This window comes from Argopecten irradians, unplaced genomic scaffold (genome assembly GCF_041381155.1).
Source record: "Argopecten irradians isolate NY unplaced genomic scaffold, Ai_NY scaffold_0546, whole genome shotgun sequence".
Lineage (NCBI taxonomy): Eukaryota > Metazoa > Mollusca > Bivalvia > Pectinida > Pectinidae > Argopecten > Argopecten irradians.
In genome coordinates this window covers 18,437-45,572 of record NW_027188013.1, presented here as the reverse complement: position 1 = coordinate 45,572, position 27,136 = coordinate 18,437, and the positions used below count along the sequence as shown (strand labels likewise).

The 27,136-nt window shown below is 37.4% G+C and overlaps 1 long non-coding RNA gene across 2 annotated transcripts; it reads left to right on the top strand.

Moving 5' to 3' along the window:
• The first annotated feature begins 1,017 nt into the window (after window positions 1–1,017).
• Window positions 1,018–18,041, top strand: LOC138312976 (uncharacterized). 2 transcript variants are annotated; one of them, XR_011207106.1, is made up of 5 exons: window positions 1,018–1,133; window positions 1,476–1,650; window positions 6,987–7,095; window positions 10,945–11,119; window positions 15,623–18,041. It is a non-coding gene; the product is annotated as an uncharacterized lncRNA (long non-coding RNA). The 2 variants fall into 2 exon arrangements; XR_011207105.1 differs by lacking the exon at window positions 15,623–18,041 and having other exon boundaries at window positions 10,945–12,173.
• Window positions 18,042–27,136: the final 9,095 nt, after the last annotated feature.

The window sequence follows — 27,136 nt, the reverse complement described above, 5'->3', positions numbered from 1 at the left end:
ACATCCCTAACAAACTCCTAATTGACAGGAGTTTGGGCACCCTGTTGACACATTTTGGGCACCCTATTGACACATTTTGGGCGACATATAATTCGAAATTGGGCACACTAGTCATCAAGATAATCACTAAACCAACACAACACTTATTAAGTAATTATTTATCATAAAGCCCCTAACTCCGATATATAAACACTCTCACGGTGTCAGTTATACGACTCTGGGTGCACATGGGCACCCATGCCCAAGTAAGTACTACTATTCGAGTTATGCCCCTTTGGTCCTATATCAAATATACATTACAATTGCTATTCAATGTTAAAATTGCCAAGATTTGTCTGAAAATTGAAATACGTGTATGCCATGCATTGAAAGCATTTTGTATAATAGCATATGTTCAATAGCTACACAAATACCTTAACATTAGACTTCTTTTTTTTTTTTTTTTTTTACATCTTTGATACAGTTATGAATGTTGAAAACACTGAAGAAAACAGCAAAACTCATATTTTAACATAAAAACTCTGTTATTAATAGTAATTGTTATTTCAAGAAATAAACATAAAAGTCTAATAAAAAAATACTGTGAAAATATTCGCTCGCTCCAATTTTTTCCGCTTTCAAAATATTTTTAGAATTAAAAAAAAAACGCTCGCTCGCTCCTATTTTAAAATCCCAAAATCCGAAGAACAAGAAATCAAATTGGAATGGCCTAATGATAATACTAGAAAGCATGGTTATTGAGTCCATGTCAGTGCAAACTGTAAATATATATCAATACAAGTGCCAATTATGCTTTATTTTATTTGATATTTGTGTAAGAGCTACATGTTGATTCATACTTACGAAGTCATACTATCTATATAACCTGTTTGAGATATTTAAGTCTTTTCATTAATTTGCTTACTGGTATTAAGCAGGTTAAGTTGCATGTGAAGTGAGGTTTCACCACATTTTATCTATCTTAATGTCACTGAAAGATTACTTGTCTCTATTTGTTTATAGCATAGTAAATAATGGTATATGGTTTTTTCTCCCAGACACACATCTTCAGTACGTTTGATGAGTGATGTGAGGCATTGCCTTGGGGCTATGCTGATGATTCTACAGATTTGAGGCTCTGTCCGCCTGCCTTGGTTAGTGTGTATTGAATGTAAATCTGAGTTTAATGTTTTGATATTGTTTGCTAAAATTTACTCAAAATTATACACCAATTAAGGGAGTTATGATGCAAAAAATTGAAATACCAATAAAACCTTATGGAGATCCATTTAAAAGTTGTGTAAAAATATTATTAAATTATTTTTGCCTATATACATATATTTTCATTGAATTAATACACTGTAGTTGAATTTTCTCATGTAACCGCATGTTTATATATATTTTGTAGGGTATTGAAAACTCTATTTTGCATTGTGATTTCGTACTTGATATACAGTTTATTTGGTCATGACAATTTTTTTTCTTTTTATCTACAGAGATGCAACTTTGATCTTTTGCTCCTGGATGAGACTTTTGACATTCGGAAGAGATACACTGTAATAGACCACCACATGTACCTCTTTCATCTTCGAAGGGATCATCCAGAACAGTATTTTGAAAAAGTTGAAAGCTTCATCGCAAGGCAGCCACGCGGGAAATGGATATTTAATGGTAAAAGTTTTATTATAGCTGTCAATCAATATCAAGCAAAACCTGATTCTTCTACCCAGCCAGATCATTCAGTTGTAAAAGATGTTTACTGTGTTCGTCAGCCTGACAATACTGATGATATACAAATAATTACAAGAGCAGAAATAATGAGTACCAGTAATACTGTTCATTATTGTATTCATGGTGTAAAAAAACAATAAAAACTAGGCATCCTCTGAAACGTAAGGTGATAGAAAGTAGCAGCTTAGATTGCCCATGGAAGCACACTTTAATTAATAACCTTGTAAAATGTAAACCTGCTTTACTGACAGAAATGGAAATATTTCATTTTTTTCAGACCCAATCATTTATATCAAAAGAAAATAAATGTTTTTTGGATGTAGAATTGTACTAGATTGAACTATTCATCTTGCTACATCGCCAGGTTCATCCAAAGGTGTTTTTAGCCCACCATCAGCCCACCATCATCAGATGGAGGGCTATTCAAATCGCCTTTCGTCCGTGGTCCGTCGTCTGTCCGTCCTTCCGTCCGTCCGTCCGTCCGTTAACAATTCTTGTTACCACTTCTTCTCAGAAAGTACTAAAGGGATCTTTTTCAAATTTGATATGTAGGTTCCCCTAGGGCCCTAGTTGTGCATATTGCATTTTAGGACCAATCGGTCAACAAAATGGCCGCCAGGCAGCCATCTTGGATTTTGATAGTTAAAGTTTGTTACCGCTATTTCTCAGAAAGTACTGAAGGGATCTTTCTCAAATTTCATATGTAGGTTGCCCTAAGGCCCTAGTTGTGCATATTACATTTTTGGACCGATCGGCCAACAAGATGGCCGCCAGGCCGCCATCTTGGATTTTGACAATTGAAGTTTGTTACTGCTATTTCTCAGAAAGTTATGAAGGGATCTGTCCCAAATTTCATGTGCAGGTTCCCCTAGGTCATTAGTTGTGCATATTGCATTTTTGGACCGATCAGACAACAAGATGGCCACCAGGCCGCCATCTTGGATTTTGACAATTGAAGTTTGTTACTGCTATTTCTCAGAAAGTTATGAAGGGATCTGTCCCAAATTTCATGTGCAGGTTCCCCTAGGTCATTAGTTGTGCATATTGCATTTTGGGACCGATCGGCCAACAAGATGGCCGCCAGGCAGCCATCTTGGATTTTGATAGTTAAAGTTTGTTACTGCTATTTCTCAGAAAGTAATGAAGGGATATGTCTCAAATTTCATGTGCAGGTTCCTCTAGAGGTCTTGTTGTGCATAAAGCATTTTCGGACTGATCGGTGAACAAGGTGGCCACCAGGCCGCCATCTTGGATTTTGACAATTGAAGTTTGTTACCGCTATTTCTCAGAAAGTTATGAAGGGATCTGTCTCAAATTTCGTGTGCAGGTTCCCCTAGGGCCCTAGTTGTGCATATTGCATTTTGGGACCAATCGGTCAACAAGATGGCCGCCAGGCAGCCATCTTGGATTTTGATAGTTAAAGTTTGTTACCGCTATTTCTCAAAAAGTACTGAAGGGATCTGTCTCAAATTTCATGTGCAGGTTCCCCTAGGGCCCTAGTTGTGCATATTGCATTTTGGGACTGATCGGTCAACAAAATGGCTGCCAGGCAGCCATCTTGGATTTTGATAGTTAAAGTTTGTTACCGCTATTTCTCAGAAAGTACTGAAGGGATCTTTCTCAAATTTCATATGTAGGTTGCCCTAGGGCCCTAGTTGTGCATATTGCATTTTTGGACAGATCAGACAACAAGATGGCCACCAGGCCGCCATCTTGGATTTTGACAATTGAAGTTTGTTACCGCTATTTCTCAGAAAGTCCTGAAGGGATCTTTCTCAAATTTCATATGTAGGTTGCCCTAGGGCCCTAGTTGTGCATATTGCATTTTTGGACCGATCAGACAACAAGATGGCCACCAGGCCGCCATCTTGGATTTTGACAATTGAAGTTTGTTACCGCTATTTCTCAGAAAGTTATGAAGGGATCTGTCCCAAATTTCGTTTGCAGGTTCCCCTAGGTCATTAGTTGTGCATATTGCATTTTGGGACCGATCGGCCAACAAGATGGCCGCCAGGCAGCCATCTTGGATTTTGATAGTTAAAGTTTGTTACCGCTATTTCTCAGAAAGTAATGAAGGGATATGTCTCAAATTTCATGTGCAGGTTCCTCTAGAGGTCTTGTTGTGCATAAAGCATTTTCGGACTGATCGGTGAACAAGATGGCCGATAGGCCGCCATCTTGGATTTTGATAGTTGAAATTTGTTACCGCTATTTCTTAGAAAGTACTGAAAGTATCTTTCTCAAATTTCATATGTAGGTTGCCCTAGGGCCCTAGTTGTGTATATTGCATTTTTGGACCGATCAGACAACAAGATGGCCACCAGGCCGATGTCTTGGATTTTGACAATTGAAGTTTGTTACCGCTATTTCTCAGAAAGTTATGAAGGGATCTGTCTCAAATTTCGTGTGCAGGTTCCCCTAGGTCATTAGTTGTGCATATTGCATTTTGGGACCGATCGGCCAACAAGATGGCCGCCAGGCAGCCATCTTGGATTTTGATAGTTAAAGTTTGTTACCACTATTTCTTAGAAAGTTATGAAGGGATACGTCTCAAATTTCATGTGCAGGTTCCTCTAGAGGTCTTGTTGTGCATAAAGCATTTTCTGACTGATCGGTGAACAAGATGGCCGACAGGCCGCCATCTTGGATTTTGATAGTTGAAATTTGTTACCGCTATTTCTTAGAAAGTTATGAAGGGATACGTCTCAAATTTCATGTGCAGGTTCCCCTAGGGCCCTAGTTGTGCATATTGCATTTTGGGACTGATCGGTCAACAAAATGGCTGCCAGGCAGCCATCTTGGATTTTGATAGGTAAAGTTTGTTACTGCTATTTCTCAAAAAGTACTGAAGGGATCTTTCTCAAATTTCATATGTAGGTTGCCCTAGGGCCCTAGTTGTGCATATTGCATTTTTGGATCGATCAGACAGCAAGATGGCCGCCAGGCCGCCATCTTGGATTTTGACAATTGAAGTTTGTTACCGCTATTTCTCAGAAAGTTTTGAAATAATCTGTCTCAAATTTCATGTGCAGGTTCCCCTAGGTCCCTAGTTATGCATATTGCATTTTCAGACCATTCGGTGGAAAAAATGGCAGATAGGCCGCCATCTTGGAATTTGATTATTGAAGTTTGTTACTGCTATTTCTCTGAAAGTACTGAAACAATCTGTCTCAAATTTCATATTTAGGTTCCCCTAGGACCTTAGTTGTGCATATATATTGCATTTTGGGACCAATCGGTCAACAAGATGGCTGCCTGGCAGCCATCTTGGATTTTGATAGTTAAAGTTTGTTACTGCTATTTCTCAGAAAGTAATGAAGGGATATGTCTCAAATTTCATGTGCAGGTTCCTCTAGAGGTCTTGTTGTGCATAAAGCATTTTCGGACTGATCGGTGAACAAGATGGCCGATAGGCCGCCATCTTGGATTTTGATAGTTGAAATTTGTTACCGCTATTTCTTAGAAAGTACTGAAAGTATCTTTCTCAAATTTCATATGTAGGTTGCCCTAGGGCCCTAGTTGTGTATATTGCATTTTTGGACCGATCAGACAACAAGATGGCCACCAGGCCGATGTCTTGGATTTTGACAATTGAAGTTTGTTACCGCTATTTCTCAGAAAGTTATGAAGGGATCTGTCTCAAATTTCGTGTGCAGGTTCCCCTAGGTCATTAGTTGTGCATATTGCATTTTGGGACCGATCGGCCAACAAGATGGCCGCCAGGCAGCCATCTTGGATTTTGATAGTTAAAGTTTGTTACCACTATTTCTTAGAAAGTTATGAAGGGATACGTCTCAAATTTCATGTGCAGGTTCCTCTAGAGGTCTTGTTGTGCATAAAGCATTTTCTGACTGATCGGTGAACAAGATGGCCGACAGGCCGCCATCTTGGATTTTGATAGTTGAAATTTGTTACCGCTATTTCTTAGAAAGTTATGAAGGGATACGTCTCAAATTTCATGTGCAGGTTCCTCTAGAGGTCTTGTTGTGCATAAAGCATTTTCGGACTGATCGGTGAACAAGATGGCCGACAGGCCGCCATCTTGGATTTTGATAGTTGAAATTTGTTACCGCTATTTCTTAGAAAGTTATGAAGGGATACGTCTCAAATTTCATATGTAGGTTGCCCTAGGGCCCTAGTTGTGCATATTGCATTTTGGGACTGATCGGTCAACAAAATGGCTGCCAGGCAGCCATCTTGGATTTTGATAGTTAAAGTTTGTTACTGCTATTTCTCAAAAAGTACTGAAGGGATCTTTCTCAAATTTCATATGTAGGTTGCCCTAGGGCCCTAGTTGTGCATATTGCATTTTTGGACCGATCAGACAGCAAGATGGCCACCAGGCCGCCATCTTGGATTTTGACAATTGAAGTTTGTTACCGCTATTTCTCAGAAAGTTTTGAAGGAATCTGTCTCAAATTTCATGTGCAGGTTCCCCTAGGTCCCTAGTTATGCATATTGCATTTTCAGACCATTCGGTGGAAAAAATGGCCGATAGGCCGCCATCTTGGAATTTGATTATTGAAGTTTGTTACTGCTATTTCTCTAAAAGTACTGAAACAATCTGTCTCAAATTTCATATTTAGGTTCCCCTAGGACCTTAGTTGTGCATATATATTGCATTTTGGGACCAATTGCTGAACAAGATGGCCAACAGGTAGCCATCTTGGATTTTGATAGTTGAAGTTTGTTACCGCTATTTCTCAAAAGGTACTGAAGCGATCTGTCTCAAATTTTATATGTAGTATGTTTGAAAAAGTTTAAAAAGTAGAGAAAAGATCCATCTTTTCTTTGTCAGATATAGATCATTCTTTGGTGGGCGCCAAGATCCCTCTGGGATCTCTTGTAGTTATTATGATTGGTATATTTACTAGTATTTAAATTAAATCATGTTGTTCATTCTGTTAAATTTAGCCCAGTCAATATATATGTATACACTTTCTACAGCTGTAAATAACTAAAATAGATAACAGAACCAAATCATTATATTGCAAGTCCAATATGTTGGTACCAGAAAATTATTTAAAGTTTTAAAAACTAGCTCTTAGATAAACTACCAGACTTGTCAAACAAAGGTATAAATATTAACACTTCTATGATATATTTTTCTATACAGCCTACATATTGCAAAGAGCATATTTTTAAAGGGTTTGATAATTTTATACATCAATTACCATGTTGATACTAATGTTTATTTACAATGTTGATACTAACAGTAATCTACCATTTTGATAATCAATTCAATAACCATTTGACTGTCATTTATATGTTGATAGCATGTTAACTTGGCCTGCTCCATCTCCATGCATTCAGCCTGACCCTACCATTCCATCCATGATACTGTGCTGTGGTGATGTGGAACAGAACCCAGGCCCTGACTTTAAGGTAGTATCAGCATGAAATGTTCAAGTTCATCAAATAAATTGATGAATTCTAGTTACCATAAATCATATACAAATATATATGTAAATTTTGGAGTTTATAATAAACAGAGATTAAACAACAGTTCTTTGGTTTTGGATTTAGTTAACAAGATAGTTAGGATGGGACTGGGGGCTGGCCAAGTAGTTTAGGTTTTCTGACATATTCCCTATAGCCCCTCCACCTCTAGGCCTTGAATTTAAATCACTTGTGGGTCAGTTGTCAGGTAGATTTATAGATTGTTGAATTTGTTATTTAAATAAGGATGACTGATTTTAGCTCACCTGGCCCAGAGGGCCGGTGAGCTTTTGCCATGGCGCGGCGTCCGTCGTCCGTCCGTCGTCCGTCCTTCGTCCGTCCGTCAACATTTCATTTAAATCGCTACTTGTCATAAAGTACTGCATGGATTGCAACAAAATTTGGCCAGAAACTTCCTAGGGGAAGGGGGATCAGATTTTGCATAAATGGTGACCCTGACTCCCCTGGGGCAGGAGGGGCGGGGCCCAATAGGGGTAATAGAGGTAAATCCTATAAATCGCTACTTGTCCTAGAGTTCTGCATGGATTGCAACCAAATTTGGCCAGAAACATCCTTTGGGGAAGGGGAACAGAACTTTTACAAATTTTGACTCTGACCTCCCGGGGGCAGGAGGGGCGGGGCCCAATAGGGGAAATAAAGGAAAATCCTATTGGAAAATCCTTCCCCTATTGGCGGGGCCAATAGGGGAAGTAGAGGTAAATCCTTTAAATCGCTACTAGTCATAGAGTTCTACATGGATTGTAACTAAATTTTGCCACAAACATCCTTGGGGGAAGGGGAACAGAACTTGTATAAATTTTGGCTCTGACCCCCCGGGGGCAGGAGGGGCGGGGCCCAAGAGGGGAAATAGAGGTAAATCCTTTAAATCGCTACTTGTCATAGAGTTCTACATGGATTGTAACCAAATTTGGCCAGAAACATCCTTGGGGGAAGGGGAACAGAACTTGTATAAATTTTGGCTCTGGCCCCCCTGGGGCAGGAGGGGCGGGGCCAAATAGGGGAAATAGAGGTAAATCCTTTAAATCGCTACTTGTCATAGAGTTCTACATGGATTGTTACTAAATTTTGCCACAAACATCCTTGGGGGAAGGGGAACAGAACTTGTATAAATTTTGGCTCTGACCCCCCGGGGGCAGGAGGGGCGGGGCCCAATAGGGGAAATAGAGGTAAATCCTTTAAATCGCTACTAGTCTTAGAGTTCTACATGGATTGTAACTAAATTTGCCACAAACATCCTTGGGGGAAGGGGAACAGAACTTCTATAAATTTTGGCTCTGACCCCCCACGGGGGCAGGAGGGGCGGGGCCCAATAGGTGAAATAGAGGTAAATCCTTTAAATCGCTACTTGTCATAGAGTTCTACATGGATTGTAACCAAATTTGGCCACAAACATCCTTAGGGGAAGGGGAACAGAACTTGTATAAATTTTGGCTCTGACCCCCCGGGGGCAGGAGGGGCGGGGCCCAATAGGGGAAATAGAGGTAAATCCTATAAATTGCTACTAGTCGTAGAGTTCTGCATGGATTGTAACCAAATTTGGCCACAAACATCCTTGGGGGAAGGGGAACAGAACTTGTATAAATTTTGGCTCTGACCCCCCGGGGGCAGGAGGGGTGGGGCCCAATAGGGGAAATAGAGGTAAATCCTTTAAATCGCTACTAGTCATAGAGTTCTACATGGATTGTAACTAAATTTTGCCACAAACATTCTTGGGGGAAGGGGAACAGAACTTGTATAAATTTTGGCTCTGACCCCCCGGGGGCAGGAGGGGCGGGGCCAAATAGGGGAAATAGAGGTAAATCCTTTAAATCGCTACTTGTCATAGAGTTCTACATGGATTGTAACTAAATTTTGCCACAAACATCCTTGGGGGAAGGGGAACAGAACTTGTATAAATTTTGGCTCTGACCCCCGCGGGGGCAGGAGGGGGGGGGGCCCAATAGGGGAAATAGAGGTAAATCCTTTAAATCGCTACTTGTCATAGAGTTCTACATGGATTGTAACCAAATTTGGCCACAAACATCCTTGGGGGAAGGGGAACAGAACTTGTATAAATTTTGGCTCTGACCCCCCGGGGGCAGGAGGGGCGGGGCCCAATAGGGGAAATAGAGGTAAATCCTATAAATCGCTACTAGTCGTAGAGTTCTGCATGGATTGTAACCAAATTTGGCCAGAAACATCCTTGGGGGAAGGGGAACAGAACTTGTATAAATATTGGCTCTGGCCCCCCGGGGGCTGGAGGGGTGGGGCCCAATAGGGGAAATAGAGGTAAATCCTTTAATTCGCTACTAGTCATAGAGTTCTGCATGGAATGTAACCAAATTTGGCCAGAAATATCCTTGGGAGAATAAGAACTGAGTTTGTATAAATTTTGGCTCTGGTCCCCGGGGCAGGAGGGGCGGGGCGCCGGGGCCCAATAGGGGAATTATAGGTAAATTCTATAAATTGCTACTTAATTGTCCTAGAGTTTTGTATGGATTGTAACTAAATTTGGCCACAAACATCCTTCGGTGTAGGAGAACAGAACTTGTATAAATTTTGGCTCTGACCCTCAGGGGGCAGGAGGGGCGGGGCCCAATAGGGGAAATAGAGGTAAATCCTTTAAATCGCTACTTGTCATAGAGTTCTACATGGATTGTAACCAAATTTGGCCACAAACATCCTTGGGGGAAGGGGAACAGAACTTGTATAAATTTTGGCTCTGACCCCCTGGGGGCAGGAGGGGCGGGGCCCAATAGGGGAAATAGAGGTAAATTCTATCAATCGCTTCTTCTCATAGAGTTCTGCATGGATTGTAACCAAATTTGGCCAGAAACATCCTTTGTGGAAGGGGAACAGAACTTGTATAAATTTTGGCTCTGACCCCCAGGGGGCAGGAGGGGTGGGGCCCAATAGGGGATTTAGAGGTTAATATTAAAATTCCTTCAGAAAAGAAACAATGAACCTGTATTCAGAAAATTATTTGGCATTACAAACCAGGTGAGCGATACAGGCCCTCTGGGCCTCTTGTTTTAATTTCTTTGTTGGTTTCATTCGACAGGCTAACGCAATGTTATTTATCGAAAGATGTAAACGATATCAAACGATATATGCAAAGTACATTTTAACACATGTAACCCAACGTTACGTTTTTACTAAAAAGACATCTATAAATATCATTTCTTATGTCCGTAAATATGCTGGTTAATAACTTTATTGTGAGTATATATTTTGTAAATGTTTTAAATGATTTATGATAATTAAATAATAGAAATGTACTCCTTGTTGACCAATATGGATTCTAACAGTTACATTGACCTATATGACGATCGCTTACTCTGCTGTGAATGATTTAGGGCTTTCTCGTTAGCTTTTTCAAACGCTAAATTTATGTTATACATTTTTTTTGCAACTTGATATTGCTACCAATAAAACACTTAAATAAAGAAATCCAAAATGTTGAAAGATAGGGTAATTAAAATGTCATTGTCGTGCATTGTTTGTCGTAGTTTGAGATCTAGACCGGACATTTTGACTGTTGATCGTGACCAACCTCGGATGAGTCGAATACCCCGTATTCCTCGAACTATTGACCTGGTCCCCTGCTGTTCGAGTTATAGGGGTTTTACTGTACATATATTTTCATTGAATTAATACACTGTAGTTGAATTTTCTCATATAACCGCATGTTTATATATATTTTGTAGGGTATTGAAAACTCTATTTTGCATTGTGATTTTGTACTTGATATACAGTTTATTTGGTCATGACAATTTTTTTTCTTTTTATCTACAGAGATGCAACTTTGATCTTTTGCTCCTGGATGAGACTTTTGACATTCGGAAGAGATACACTGTAATAGACCACCACATGTACCTCTTTCATCTTCGAAGGGATCATCCAGAACAGTATTTTGAAAAAGTTGAAAGCTTCATCGCAAGGCAGCCACGCGGGAAATGGATATTTAATGGTAAAAGTTTTATTATAGCTGACAATCAATATCAAGCAAAACCTGATTCTTCTACCCAGCCAGATCATTCAGTTGTAAAAGATGTTTACTGTGTTCGTCAGCCTGACAATACTGATGATATACAAATAATTACAAGAGCAGAAATAATGAGTACCTGTAATACTGTTCATTATTAAATTCATGGTGTAAAAAACAATAAAAACTAGGCATCCTCTGAAACGTAAGGTGATAAAAAGTAGCAGCTTAGATTGCCCATGGAAGCACACTTTAATTAATAACCTTGTAAAATGTAAACCTGCTTTACTGACAGAAATGGAAATATTTCATTTTTTTCAGACCCAATCATTTATATCAAAAGAAAATAAATGTTTTTTGGATGTAGAATTGTACTAGATTGAACTATTCGTCTTGCTACATCGCCAGGTTCATCCGCAGGTGTTTTTAGCCCACCATCATCAGATGGTGGGCTATTCAAATCGCCTTTCGTCCGTCGTCCGTCGTCCGTCCTTCCTTCCGTCCGTCTGTCCGTCCGTCCGTCCTTTAACAATTCTTGTTACCACTACTTCTCAGAAAGTACTAAAGGGATCTTTTTCAAAATATCCCTCTAGGGCCCTAGTTGTGCATATTGCATTTTGGGACCAATCGGTCAACAAGATGGCCGCCAGGCAGCCATCTTGGATTTTGATAGTTAAAGTTTGTTACCGCTATTTCTCAAAAAGTACTGAAGGGATCTGTCTAAAATTTCATGTGCAGGTTCCCCTAGGGCCCTAGTTGTGCATATTGCATTTTGGGACTGATCGGTCAACAAAATGGCCGCCAGGCAGCCATCTTGGATTTTGATAGATAAAGTTTGTTACCGCTATTTCTCAGAAAGTACTGAAGGGATCTTTCTCAAATTTCATATGTAGGTTGCCCTAGGGCCCTAGTTGTGCATATTGCATTTTTGGACCGATCAGACCACAAGATGGCCACCAGGCCGCCATCTTGGATTTTGACAATTGAAGTTTGTTACCGCTATTTCTCAGAAAGTTATGAAGGGATCTGTCCCAAATTTCGTGTGCAGGTTCCCCTAGGTCATTAGTTGTGCATATTGCATTTTGGGACCGATCGGCCAACAAGATGGCCGCCAGGCAGCCATCTGGATCATTAGTTTTTGCATTGAAAGTATAAAGGGATCTTTTTCAAAAGATCCCTCTAGGGCCCTAGTTGTGCATATTGCATTTTGGGACCAATCGGTCAACAAGATGGCCGCCAGGCAGCCATCTTGGATTTTGATAGTTAAAGTTTGTTACCGCTATTTCTCAAAAAGTACTGAAGGGATCTGTCTAAAATTTCATGTGCAGGTTCCCCTAGGGCCCTAGTTGTGCATATTGCATTTTGGGACTGATCGGTCAACAAAATGGCCGCCAGGCAGCCATCTTGGATTTTGATAGATAAAGTTTGTTACCGCTATTTCTCAGAAAGTACTGAAGGGATCTTTCTCAAATTTCATATGTAGGTTGCCCTAGGGCCCTAGTTGTGCATATTGCATTTTTGGACCGATCAGACCACAAGATGGCCACCAGGCCGCCATCTTGGATTTTGACAATTGAAGTTTGTTACCGCTATTTCTCAGAAAGTTATGAAGGGATCTGTCCCAAATTTCGTGTGCAGGTTCCCCTAGGTCATTAGTTGTGCATATTGCATTTTGGGACCGATCGGCCAACAAGATGGCCGCCAGGCAGCCATCTTGGATTTTGATAGTTAAAGTTTCTTACCGCTATTTCTCAGAAAGTATTGAAGGGATATGTCTCAAATTTCATGTGCAGGTTCCTCTAGAGGTCTTGTTGTGCTTAAAGCATTTTCAGACTGATCGGTGAACAAGATGGCCGACAGGCCGCCATCTTGGATTTTGATAGTTGAAATTTGTTACCGCTATTTCTTAGAAAGTACTGAAAGGATCTTTCTCAAATTTCATATGTAGGTTGCCCTAGGGCCCTAGTTGTGCATATTGCATTTTTGGACCGATCAGACAACAAGATGGCCACCAGGCCGCCATCTTGGATTTTGACAATTGAAGTTTGTTACCGCTATTTCTCAGAAAGTTATGAAGGGATCTGTCTCAAATTTCATGTGCAGGTTGCCCTAGGGCCCTAGTTGTGCATATTGCATTTTGGGACTGATCGGTCAAAAAAATGGCTGCCAGGCAGCCATCTTGGATTTTGATAGTTAAAGTTTGTTACCGCTATTTCTCAGAAAGTAATGAAGGGATATGTCTCAAATTTCATGTGCAGGTTCCTCTAGAGGTCTTGTTGTGCATAAAGCATTTTCGGACTGATCGGTGAACAAGATGGCCGACAGGCCGCCATCTTGGATTTTGATAGTTAAAGTTTGTTACCACTATTTCTCAGAAAGCTATGAAGGGATATGTCTCAAATTTCATGTGCAGGTTCCTCTAGAGGTCTTGTTGTGCATAAAGCATTTTCTGACTGATCGGTGAACAAGATGGCCGACAGGCCGCCATCTTGGATTTTGATAGTTGAAATTTGTTACCGCTATTTCTTAGAAAGTACTGAAAGGATCTTTCTTAAATTTCATATGTATGTTGCCCTAGGGCCTTAGTTGTGCATATTGCATTTTTGGACCGATCAGACAATAAGATGGCCACCAGGCCGCCATCTCGGATTTTGACAATTGAAGTTTGTTACCGCTATTTCTCAGAAAGTTATGAAGGGATCTGTCTCAAATTTCGTGTGCAGGTTCCCCTAGGTCATTAGTTCTGCATATTGCATTTTGGGACCGATCGGTTAACAAGATGGCCGCCAGGCAGCCATCTTGGATTTTGATAGTTAAAGTTTGTTACCACTATTTCTCAGAAAGTAATGAAGGGATATGTCTCAAATTTCATGTGCATGTTCCTCTAGAGGTCTTGTTGTGCATAAAGCATTTTCGGACTGATCGGTGAACAAGATGGCCGACAGGCCGCCATCTTGGATTTTGATAGTTGAAATTTGTTACCGCTATTTCTTAGAAAGTACTGAAAGGATCTTTCTCAAATTTCATATGTAGGTTGCCCTAGGGCCCTAGTTGTGCATATTGCATTTTTGGACCGATCAGACAATAAGATGGCCACCAGGCCGCCATCTCGGATTTTGACAATTGAAGTTTGTTACCGCTATTTCTCAGAAAGTTATGAAGGGATCTGTCTCAAATTTCGTGTGCAGGTTCCCCTAGGTCATTAGTTCTGCATATTGCATTTTGGTAGCAATCTAGGTAGCCATCTTGGATTTTGATAATTGAAGTTTGTTACTGCCATATATCTTAGTAAGTAATGAAAGAATCTTTCTCAAATTTTATATGAAGTTTGTAGTAAAAGTTTGAAAAGCAGAGAAAAGATCCATCTTTCCATTGTCAGATGTAGATCATTCTTTGGTGGGCGACAAGATCCCTCTGGGATCTCTTGTCTTATGTAATGTTTTCAAAGTGGAGATTGGTGGAAAAGAAATAAATTATTGTAGATTTATTGAATCAGGATATTGTACTAATTTCATGGCCCAAGTAGGTAAGGACTGCCTGATGGAAGTTTTAAATACATCAGCAAAATCCTTATTTCTGCACCAGGTTGTAACTGAATCAGACATTCTAAAGTTAATCCAAAAGAGGAAGAGCAATAGGGAAAATAAAGGGGAAAAAAGGTAGAGCAGACAAAAATTACAAAAACAATAAAAAAAAAATTAAAGCAGATACTGGCAAATTTAGTAAGCCTGGCTCAGAACTGTAATGTCAATTTTAGCTATCATATTCTACATTGTGTTGGCAAAGGCTTTCATGATGAAGTTGAGCCTAAATGCATTCTCAGATGGCTGGTTTTTACATTCTGACCTGAATGATGTATCAAGATCTATTTGGCAAAGAAAGTTATTGTCATTTCCATTAGATAAATTAGATTAACCATCAAAATCCCCAGCCTTTTTTTTCTGAAGAAAATGTTTCTCCCAGTGCAAATTTACTAGCACAATCGAATTCTCTAAATCATTTATCTAACTGTCATCCACTATCGGATGGCAAAACAAGATTTGAAGAAAGATTTCCAACCTCCAAATCCCTACCAAAATCTTTTTGAAACAAAATCATTTGGCATTTCATGAAAAGTGAGATCGGACAGGTACTGAAAGTGTTTAAAACATGTAAAACTTCTATTGATGAACATAAAAGTTTTTCCACAAACATGATTTATGAGATTGTTCCTCCTGGTCAAAAAGGAAGACTTAGTGTGTTGCTACAGCTGAAGCTATTAATGGACAGTTATAGAATGCTCCTTTTCAAAATCTGGCAAATCTATGTGGTACATTGTATTTTTTATTCCTTTATACACAATTTGGTTCAAACCAGGAAATCTTGTTTTTCATACATATTTAAAAATGTGGAAATTTAGAAATTACAATGTATCTTATGACTCTCTAGATATTTCTACGGGTATTAAATGTATGCATTGTCATTTTCTGAAAGACTATCTTATTCCAGTCTTAGACAATCACACGGACAAAGATTTCAACTCAACTCAGTACTAAAGTCATGGAAGGTTTAGGTTTCTGTGGAAAACCATTTGTAAAACTGACTTGTGAATTCAGCTAAAACTATAACTTACACTTGCTTGGGTCTTGTGAATTCAGCTAAAACTATAATTTTCACTTGCTTGGGTCTTATGAAATCAGCTAAATCTACTTTTTCACTTGCTTGGATCTTATGAAATCAGCTAAAACTATAACTTTGACTTGCTTGGATCTTGTGAATTCAGCTAATACTTTAACTTTGACTTGCTTGGGTCTTGTGAAATCAGCTAAATCTACTTTTTCACTTGCTTGGATCTTATGAAATCAGCTAAAACTATAACTTTGACTTGCTTGGGTCTTGTGAATTCAGCTAAAACTATAATTTTCACTTGCTTGGGTCTTATGAAATCAGCTAAATCTACTTTTTCACTTGCTTGGATCTTGTGAAATCAGCTAAAACTATAACTTTGACTTGCTTGGGTCTTGTGAATTCAGCTAATACTTTAACTTTGACTTGCTTGGGTCTTGTGAAATCAGCTTGAACCATAACTTTGACTTGCTTGGGTCTTGTGAATTCAGCTAAAACTATAACTTTCCCTTGCTTGGGTCTTATGAACTCAGCTAAATCTACTTTTTTTCACTTGCTTGGGTCTTGTGAAATTAGCTTAATCTTTAACTTGCACTTGCTTGGGTCTTTTGTAATCGGCTAAATCTACATTTTGATCTTGTTTTTATATAGTCTTGTAAAGGCAATAAATTAAATATTTTTTCAGCTAAATACACATGTATATGTTTTTCACTTGCTTGGATTTGTAAAATCAGCTAAATCTACATATTACACTTGCTTTTATATTGTCTTGTAAAATCTTGCTTGGCTGTGGTACTCATTTTAGTCTTAAATTTCTTACTTATAGTTTTCCAGCAATATTTCTAATACCAATGTTAGAATGTATGTTAGTTAAAGTATTAGATTAACACATTGTGCTTGATATTGATTGTCTCTAAAAGTAAAACTGTACCATTATATACATACTGTCATTTGTAATACCTGTATAACATTTGTGTGTTGGTATTAGTCATGTGAAAATTTTTCATAATTTATCAACAAGATTGGTTTCAATCTTGATTTTCAAGATACCTTTAAAACATTGTACACCCTCACCATAAGATGATGGCATTTATATCTTAGAGGGATATTTTAATATGTAATATGGTTGTTATTTATAATTCATTTTTTAGTGCAGAAGGACATGTGAATTTATGTTGTGGTGCAATACCCATTAACATTAAGTCAAGCATCAACTTTTTCATTCAAACATGCTTCTGTTAAATAACATGTCCAGAGACACATTGCCTCTTGAGAGGAAGAGCTACATGTGTTCTAATTTTACTCAAATTAATGACCTTGCCATTCTTTCCAGGTCACAGCCATTATTTGGCCTAAGATTTGATAAGAGGCAAAATAGCCATCATTTTGATATCCACAGTTACCAACCTTTGATAGTGTCTAGAGGTAACATAGGTTGTTTTTGTTTTTGTTTTGCCATCTTTAATTAAAGATTGTGTGGTTGAGATGTCGCCATACAAATCCTGGCCAATTTTTCACTGATCTTTGATCTCAGTTTTTGATGATAAGTTACAATTAGAATAATAATAATTAGTACTATTATATGATAATATCAGTCATACTTGACATTTCACATTAACTTTTAACATTTCATTAGTGGTCATAAGCATGTTTAATGCCAGTTAGTAAGCATTTAAACTGGTTAGACTATAGATCATTTGAACTACTTGTAAATCATGTAGCAAGTATTTTAAATTTGAACTGTGCCACTTTTTTAAGGGTATGATAAACGGCAAGTGTATGATACAATGTATTACCATTTCATTGCATGAGTGTACTGTAATTGATTCTCATCACATATTTGTTCTCCATATATATGCATTACCTGTACAAATAGGTAGTTTTTTTATATGTATATATATTAGGTACCATACATACATGTAACCTGGGCTATATTTCACTGTGTATATATTAATTCTTGTGGCCATTTCAGGTGATTTTCTAAATTCATATTAGACTTCTAAGTGATGAAACACTTGCAAGCTGTGAAATATCATACCTGCCCTTTTCTTTATGGGAGTTAGGGTTTAGACACCCTCTCAGCAGCAATATCTTATCCTATTTGGTGGGCATGCCCCAGGAACCTATTAATCTTTTTATACTTTTATATAATTGACTCACTTAGCTTCAGTACTTGGTTTGGTGTAGTGTAAGTTTCTGTTGTCCGTGTCATTAACTGGAGAGTCAAACACCAGTGCACCACAGTTGTTACTTCTCTTCACTCCAAAACAAATGAATAAATTATGACACAATTAATACTTTCCATCATGCCTTTGAGTTGTTTGTTCTTAAAAAAAGTAATATGTTGAAAATATCAGAAAAAAATAATGCCGACATTGACACATAGTTGTTAAAAAATACATTTTAATTTTGCCTCTCAATATAATGTTGACAGTGACACGTATAATATTGACAGTGACACGTATAATGTTGACAATGACATGGTATAGTTTTGACAATAACATTGTATAATGTTGACAATGACATGGTATAATGTTGACAATGACATGGTATAATGTTGACAATGACATGGTATAATGTTGACAATAACATTGTAGAATGTTGACAATGACATGGTATAATGTTGACAATGACATGGTATAATGTTGACAATGACATGGTATAATGCTGACATTGCATAATGTTGACAACAACATTGTATAATGTTGACAATGACATGGTATAATGTTGACAATGACATGGTATAATGTTGACAATGACATGGTATAATGTTGACAATGACATGGTATAATGTTGACAATGACATGGTATAATGTTGACAATGACATGGTATAATGTTGACAATGACATGGTATAATGTTGACAATGACATGGTATAATGTTGACAATGACATGGTATAATGTTGACAATGACATGGTATAATGTTGACAATGACATGGTATAATGTTGACAACACAGTGCATGGTATAACAATGACATGGTATAATGTTGACAATGACATGGTATAATGTTGACAATGACATGGTATAATGTTGACAATGACATGGTATAATGTTGACAATGACATGGTATAATGTTGACAATGACATGGTATAATGTTGACAATGACATGGTATAATGTTGACAATGACATGGTAGAATGTTGACAATGACATGGTATAATGTTGACAATGACATGGTATAATGTTGACAATGACATGGTATAATGTTGACAATGACATGGTAGAATGTTGACAATGACATGGTATAATGTTGACAATGACATGGTATAATGTTGACAATGACATGGTATAATGTTGACAATGACATGGTATAATGTTGACAATGACATGGTATAATGTTGACAATGACATGGTATAATGTTGACAATGACATGGTATAATGTTGACAATGACATGGTATAATGTTGACAATGACATGGTATAATGTTGACAATGACATGGTATAATGTTGACAATGACATGGTATAATGTTGACAATGACATGGTATAATGTTGACAATGACATGGTATAATGTTGACAATGACATGGTATAATGTTGACAATGACATGGTATAATGTTGACAACACAATGACATGGTATAATGTTGACAATGACATGGTATAATGTTGACAATGACATGGTATAATGTTGACAATGACATGGTATAATGTTGACAATGACATGGTATAATGTTGACAATGACATGGTATAATGTTGACAATGACATGGTATAATGTTGACAATGACATGGTATAATGTTGCAATGACATGGTATAATGTTGACAATGACATGGTATAATGTTGACAATGACATGGTATAATGTTGACAATGACATGGTATAATGTTGACAATGACATGGTATAATGTTGACAATGACATGGTATAATGTTGACAATGACATGGTATAATGTTGACAATGACATGGTATAATGTTGACAATGACATGGTATAATGTTGACAATGACATGGTATAATGTTGACAATGACATGGTATAATGTTGACAATGACATGGTACAATGTTGACAATGACATGGTACAATGTTGACAATGACATGGTACAATGTTGACAATGACATGGTACAATGTTGACAATGACATGTATGTCATGACATGTACAATGTTGACAATGACATGGTACAATGTTGACAATGACATGGTAAATGTTGACAATGACATGGTAATGTTGACAATGACATGGTATAATGTTGACAATGACATGGTATAATGTTGACAATGACATGTAAATGTTGACAATGACATGGTATAATGTTGACAATGACATGGTATAATGTTGACAATGACATGGTATAATGTTGACAATGACATGGTATAATGTTGACAATGACATGGTATAATGTTGACAATGACATGGTATAATGTTGACAATGACATGGTATAATGTTGACAATGACATGGTATAATGTTGACAATGACATGGTAAATGTTGACAATGACATGGTATAATGTTGACAATGACATGGTATAATGTTGACAATGACATGGTATAATGTTGACAATGACATGGTATAATGTTGACAATGACATGGTATAATGTTGACAATGACATGGTATAATGTTGACAATGACATGGTATAATGTTGACAATGACATGGTATAATGTTGACAATGACATGGTATAATGTTGACAATGACATGGTATATTGTTGACAATGACATGGTATATTGTTACAATGACATATGGTAGAAAACTGCATATGAGGACGTATGTGTGTGATATTGTAGAAAAACTGCATATGAGGACGTATGTGTTTGATATTGTAGAAAAACTGCATACGAGGACGAATGTATGTGATTATTGTAGAAAACTGCATATGAGGACGTATGTATGTGATATTGTAGAAAAACTGCATATGAGGACGTATGTGTGTGATATTGTAGAAAAACTGCATATGAGGACGTATGTGTGTGATATTGTAGAAAAACTGCATATGAGGACGTATGTATGTGATATTGTAGAAAAACTGCATACGAGGACGAATGTATGTGATATTGTAGAAAACTGCATATGAGGACGTATGTATGTGATATTGTAGAAAAACTGCATATGAGGACGTATGTGTTTGATATTGTAGAAAAACTGCATAGGAGGACGTATGTGTTTGATATTGTAGAAAAACTGCATATGAGGACGTATATGATTGATATTGTAGAAAACTGCATATGAGGACGTATGTAACGTGATATTGTAGAAAACTGCATATAAGGACGAATGCACGTGATACTGTAGCAAACTGCTTATGAGGACGTATGTGTTTGATATTGAAGAAAACTGCTTATGAGGACGTATGTACGTGATATTGTAGAAAACTGCATATAAGGACGAATGTACGTGATATTGTAGAAAACTGCATATGAGGACGTATGTACGTGATATTGTTGAAATGTGTGCGTATGAGGACGTATGTACGTGATATTGTTGAAATGTGTGGATATGAGGACGAATATATGTCAAAATCTTGAAATGTGTGCGTATGAGGACGGGTGTACATGATATTGTTGAAATGCGTGCGTATAAGGACTTATGTATGTCAAAATGTTGGAAAGTGGTCAAGTGCAAATGTTGTTCTATGAAAATGTTAGAAAGTTGGCATATGAAGACATTATATGAAATTGTTGTGAAGTGTGCATATAATTATATGTTTGTGATGTTGGAAAGTGGTCACGCGCGGACGGATGTAAAAATGTTAAAAAGTTAATGAAATGACATATAATGTGACCATATCGTGCGTGTGGTATTGGTATTCAGAGACATATCGACTATATACTCGGTATTGTTACATGAACGAATAACAGAAATGAGAAACCAGCAGCTAAATTCAAAACACAATTTAATTATATATACAATATTATACAGAGATGGTTAACAATATCTAAAGTAACTGGTGGTGGTACAAGAGTAATACGATGATTTAAAGTGTTACTTATCTGTATGCGAAAGTCCTGGTATAATCATTGATCCTTCCAGGTTTCAAATTAACAATAATCACAAATCCACAAGGAAATTGAATGTCCACAGATTATTTGTAAAGTTCCAGGCAATATGAATAAATCCACACAAAGTGTTGTAATAATCCACAGATAAAGTCGCAATAGCTCTCCCAATAGAATCCAATATGGCACTGTACAATTCTTGATATGTCTCATTACAGGTCTCATTACAGTTCTCATTAGCTTTGGACAGTTGGAGTATATATAGCTAAACCCTAATTCAAGAATATTGGAGAACCTTCTACTTCTAGAAATATCTAACTAAAAACAGTAAACAAATAAACACACACAGAACTTTCTGGAAATAGATCATTCTAGATCTCTACTGATAATCAACATGTTTACAAACATATTTGTTTATACATGATAATATTCTAGAAATTCTATAACCTAAATCAATAATATGACCTTTATAGGATGTATTGATAATAAAGCTATAGGAGTTATCTCCCTTATCTAATAACAACATGTATTTAGTGTCATACATAACACACCCCTCCTTAAAGAAAAGAAAGTTTTCTTGGAAAGGAAACTTTCTTAAAATATCAAGTTACATTTAAATCCTTGATAAAGCATCAGCCAGAATATTGTCTTTCCCTTTGATATGTTTGATGTCAAGATTGTACTCTTGCAAAGTCAAACTCCACCTGAGAATTCTTTGATTTTTGTTTTTTATTTTCCCAATGAATGTCAAAGGGTTGTGGTCGGTGAAGACCAACACAGGCACAACTGTAGTGCAGAGATACACATCAAATTGGTTCAAGGCAAAAATCAATGCTAAACATTCTTTCTCAATGGTGGAATAATTTCTCTGGTGTTTGTCAAATTTTTTCGAGAAATAACAAATTGGATAGTCAATTTGTTCAGAACCTTCTTGCATCAAAACAGCACCAACACCTACATCGCTGGCGTCAACAAACAGTTTAAACTGTTTATTAAAATCTGGAGCAGTCAGAACTGGTGAATTGATAGTATGGCTTTCAATTTCTCAAAGGCAGACTTACATTCGTCTGACCAGACAAATTTGACATATTTCTTTAACAAAGCAGTAAGTGGAGCTGCTATAACAGAGAAATTTTGACAAAATTTTCTGTAGTATCCAGCCATACCAAGAAATCTCATCAGCTCTCTTGCTTCCAGGAGATGAAAAAATCTATAATTGATTCTTCTTTGGCCTGAACAGGTTTAACCTGCCCCTGTCCTACAACATGGCCTAAAAATTCAACAGTTGCATGACAAAATTCACATTTCAATAAGTTTACAGTCAATTTCATGGTAGTGAGTCTCTCGAAGAATTCACGAATCCCGCGTAGATGGTCTTCCCACATGTCGTGGTAGTTGATGACGTCATCAATGTATCCATCACAGCCTTCCAGGTCTGATATCACACTGTTAAGAAGACGTTGAAATGTTGCCGGGGCATTCTTCATACCAAACGGCATAACTTTGTACTGGTACAAACCTTGTGAGGTTACAAATGCCGACACTTCTTTAGCTCTTTCTGTTAATGGCACCTGCCAATATCCTTTCAACAGGTCAAACTTGCTTACGTACTTGGCTTTGCCAACTTTGTCAATACACGAGTCAATCCTTGGAATTGGATAAGAGTCTGTTTTACTGACAGAGTTTACTTTTCTGAAGTCAGTACAGAACCGGTATGTCTTGTCTGGCTTTGGTACCAGAACACATGGAGAGCTCCATTCACTTTTGCTTGGTTCAATAATATCATTGTCCAACATGTATTGAATTTCTTTCTTTAAATGTTCTTCTTTCAAAGGATTGACACGGTAAGGATGTTGCTTGACAGGTGGCGCATTGCCTACATCCACGTCATGATAGATAGCATCTGTTTTGCCTGGTGTATCCGGAAACAAATGTTTATACTCAAGTATCAAATCTTTCAGTTCATTGCGTTCCTTTTCTGATAGATGACATAGTTTCTTGTCCAAGTTCGCAAGCACATCTGAGTTCCGTAACCTAACCCCACAGTCTAAACCTACATCTTGTACACCACCATCTAAGTCTAATTTACAAATATCAGCTGTACTTTCACTTTGTGATGGTACAGAGGCCAAAGTAGCAATAGGTTGAGAGGTCTTGCTCTCTTCTCTAATTACATATTTCTTAAGCATATTAACATGACATAATTGAGTTTTCTTGCGCCTCCCTGGAGTTTGTACAATGTAGTTAACATCATCGACCTTTTTCTCAACAACATAGGGTCCAAAAATATCTAGCTTGCAAAGGCTGACCCGGTATTGGTAATAGAGCCAAAATTTTGTCACCTGGATCAAAACTTCTTGCACGGGCATCTTTATCATACCATGTTTTCATTTTGTTTTGAGTAACGGCCAAATTTTCTTTTGCCAGTTCACATGCCCTTGTAAATCTTTGCTTAAAGTTAGACACATACTCTAAGAGATTCACTTTAGAATCTTCGTCCAAAATTTTGTCTTTCAAAATTTTCAAAGGACCACGTACAGTATGTCCAAACACAAGTTCAAAGGGACTGAAGCCAAGAGATTCTTGTACAGATTCTCTAACGCCAAACAACAACATGTGTATCCCCGTCCCAATCTCTTTTGTTTTCAAAACAATAAGATCTCATCATATTCTTCAATGTCTGATGAAAACGTTCTAAAGCACCCTGAGACTCTGGATGATAAGCACTAGACTTATACTGCTTGATCTGGATCTGGTACATGACTTGTTGAAAAATACCAGACATGAAATTCGAACCTTGGTCCGATTGGACAGCTTTTGGAAGACCAACCAGTGTAAAGAATTTAACCAAAGCCTTGACTATGTTAGGGGCCTTAATATTTCTGAGTGGAATGGCTTCAGGAAAGCGTGTGGAAGCACACATAATAGTTAAAAGATACTCATTCCCAGACTTAGTTTTGGGTAGAGGACCTACACAGTCTATAATGACTCTACTAAATGGTTCCTCAAATGCTGGAATGGGGTGCAGAGGTGCCACAGGGATTTTCTGATTAGGTTTCCCTACCACCTGACAAGTATGACAAGACCTACAAAAATCAGCCACATCCCGTTTCAACTTGGGCCAAAAGAAGTGATCTAAGATCCTTCTATAAGTCTTGGTCACACCTAAATGCCCTGCCATAGGTACATCATGAGACAAACTCAGAATATCTTGCCTATACCTTGGTGGGACAACTATTTGATTGACAACCTTCCAATCTTCCTCGGGAGACACATCAGGGGGACGCCACTTGCGCATCAACACACCTGACCGACGGAAGTAACAAACCGGGACTTTCTCAGCCTCTTCTTCAATCAAAGCCTGATTACACAATAAGGAGATTTCAGGATCTTTTTCCTGTTCTACTATAAGCTCCTCTCTAGACAAAGATGATTTACTCATCATGTCAGCCAATGAAGTACCTTTGTTAGGAACAACTCCATCACTATCAAAGTCTACAGAATTGCTCAAAAGATCACACTTACCCCCGACATCCTCTATATCATGAGCCAAGAAAGTGTCACCTAACCCTGGACTATTATGATCCTCAACTACTGCAACATCAGAAACCTTCTTACTCATTGAACGAGTTACAGCACAAGAAGGGAAAATACCAGGAAATTCCTGTTGAATAGTCTCAGCAAAATAGCTTTCAAAATAGCTTTCTTGACTACTTGGTAATTTGAAATCTCATCTACAGACAAAGAAGAATAAATGTCTCTAGCTTTACCAATCAAGACACTTTGAAGAAGCATTGTAAGCTTATCTTCAGGCCATTTCATACTATCAGCTATTTTCTCAAAATGCAGAAAATACTTGTCAACTTCTTTCTCTTGAAAAGGAGGAACTAACCTAATGTTTCTACTGACATCAAAACCTCTGTTTCCTTGTGAACCCCTAAAAGTTGGATTACTTTAGCTGTCCTGAGAAGCTAGCTCTAATTCTTTAATTCTAAGTTCTGTTTCAGGTTTAATTTTCTGCTTCTCTAGCTCTAACATCTTATCTCTCTCAATCTCTTTTTCTCTTAACTCCTTTTCTATTTCTCTTTCTCTCATTTCTTTCTCTATTTCTCTTTCTCTCATTTCTTTCTCTATTTGTTTCATTTTCATTTCATGTTCAAGTTCCATTTGCCTAATTTGGATTTCTGAAGTGACTGTTTCCTCTATGTTATCTAATGCACTAGAGTCAAATTTGCCATTGTCAACAAAATATCTTATAATTACATTCCGAATTTCAGCTTTCCTCAAATTAGTTTTGATAGCTAGGCCTAAATGTTTACTCAATAACAGTAAATCCTTCTTATTAACTTGCAAAAGAACTTCCAGGGATGGCGCTTTAACAAACTGTTCTACATCCATAGTAGTCATGTTTATCTAGCTGTTGGTTTCAAATGTAAACTCACAGTTTGTACACAAATTTTTAAAATCTCTTAATCAATTTTTCAAAGTTAGATTTCACAAATAAAATATCGATCTCGGACACGAGCCCCCAATTCTGTTATGACCCAGAATAACAGAAATGAGAAACCAGCAGCTAAATTCAAAACACAATTTAATTATATATACAATATTATACAGAGATGGTTTACAATATCTAAAGTAACTGGTGGTGGTACAAAAGTAATACGATGATTTAAAGTGTTACTTATTTGTATGCGAAAGTCCTGGTATAATCCTTGATCCTTCCAGGTTTCAAATTAACAATAATCACAAATCCACAAGGAAATTGAATGTCCACAGATTATTTGTAAAGTTCCAGGCAATATGAATAAATCCACACAAAGTGTTGTAATAATCCACAGATAGTCACAATAGCTCTCCCAATAGAATGTAATATGGCACTGTACAATTCTTGATATGTCTCCTTACAGGTCTCATTACAGTTCTGATTAGCCTTGGACAGCTGGAGTATATATATATAGCTAAACCCTAATTCAAGAATATTGGAGAACCTTCTACTTCTAGAAATATCTAACTAAAAACAGTTAACAAATAAACACACAGAACTTTCTGGAAATAGATCATTCTAGATCTCTACTTATAATCAACATGTTTACAAACATATTTGTTTATACATGATAATATTCTAGAAATTCTATAACCTAAATCAATAATATGACCTTTATAGGATGTATTGATGATAAAGCTATAGGAGTTATCTCCGTTATCTAATAACAACATGTATTTAGTGTCATACATAACAGTATACAACAGGCAAATTGCATTGTCAGCAGGAAAAAATTGAAGTAAAAAATCATGTAAGTTACATAGGGAGCAATACTAAGTTTGCACTTTTGTTTCGAGCGAGAAGTCGGGGCCATGCTTCATAGTGATTCACAATATGTTGTTTGCAGATTTTCGCCTGTTTGACCAATGTGACAGTGAACGAAGGTCAAGATAATTCATTTGAACAAATTTTG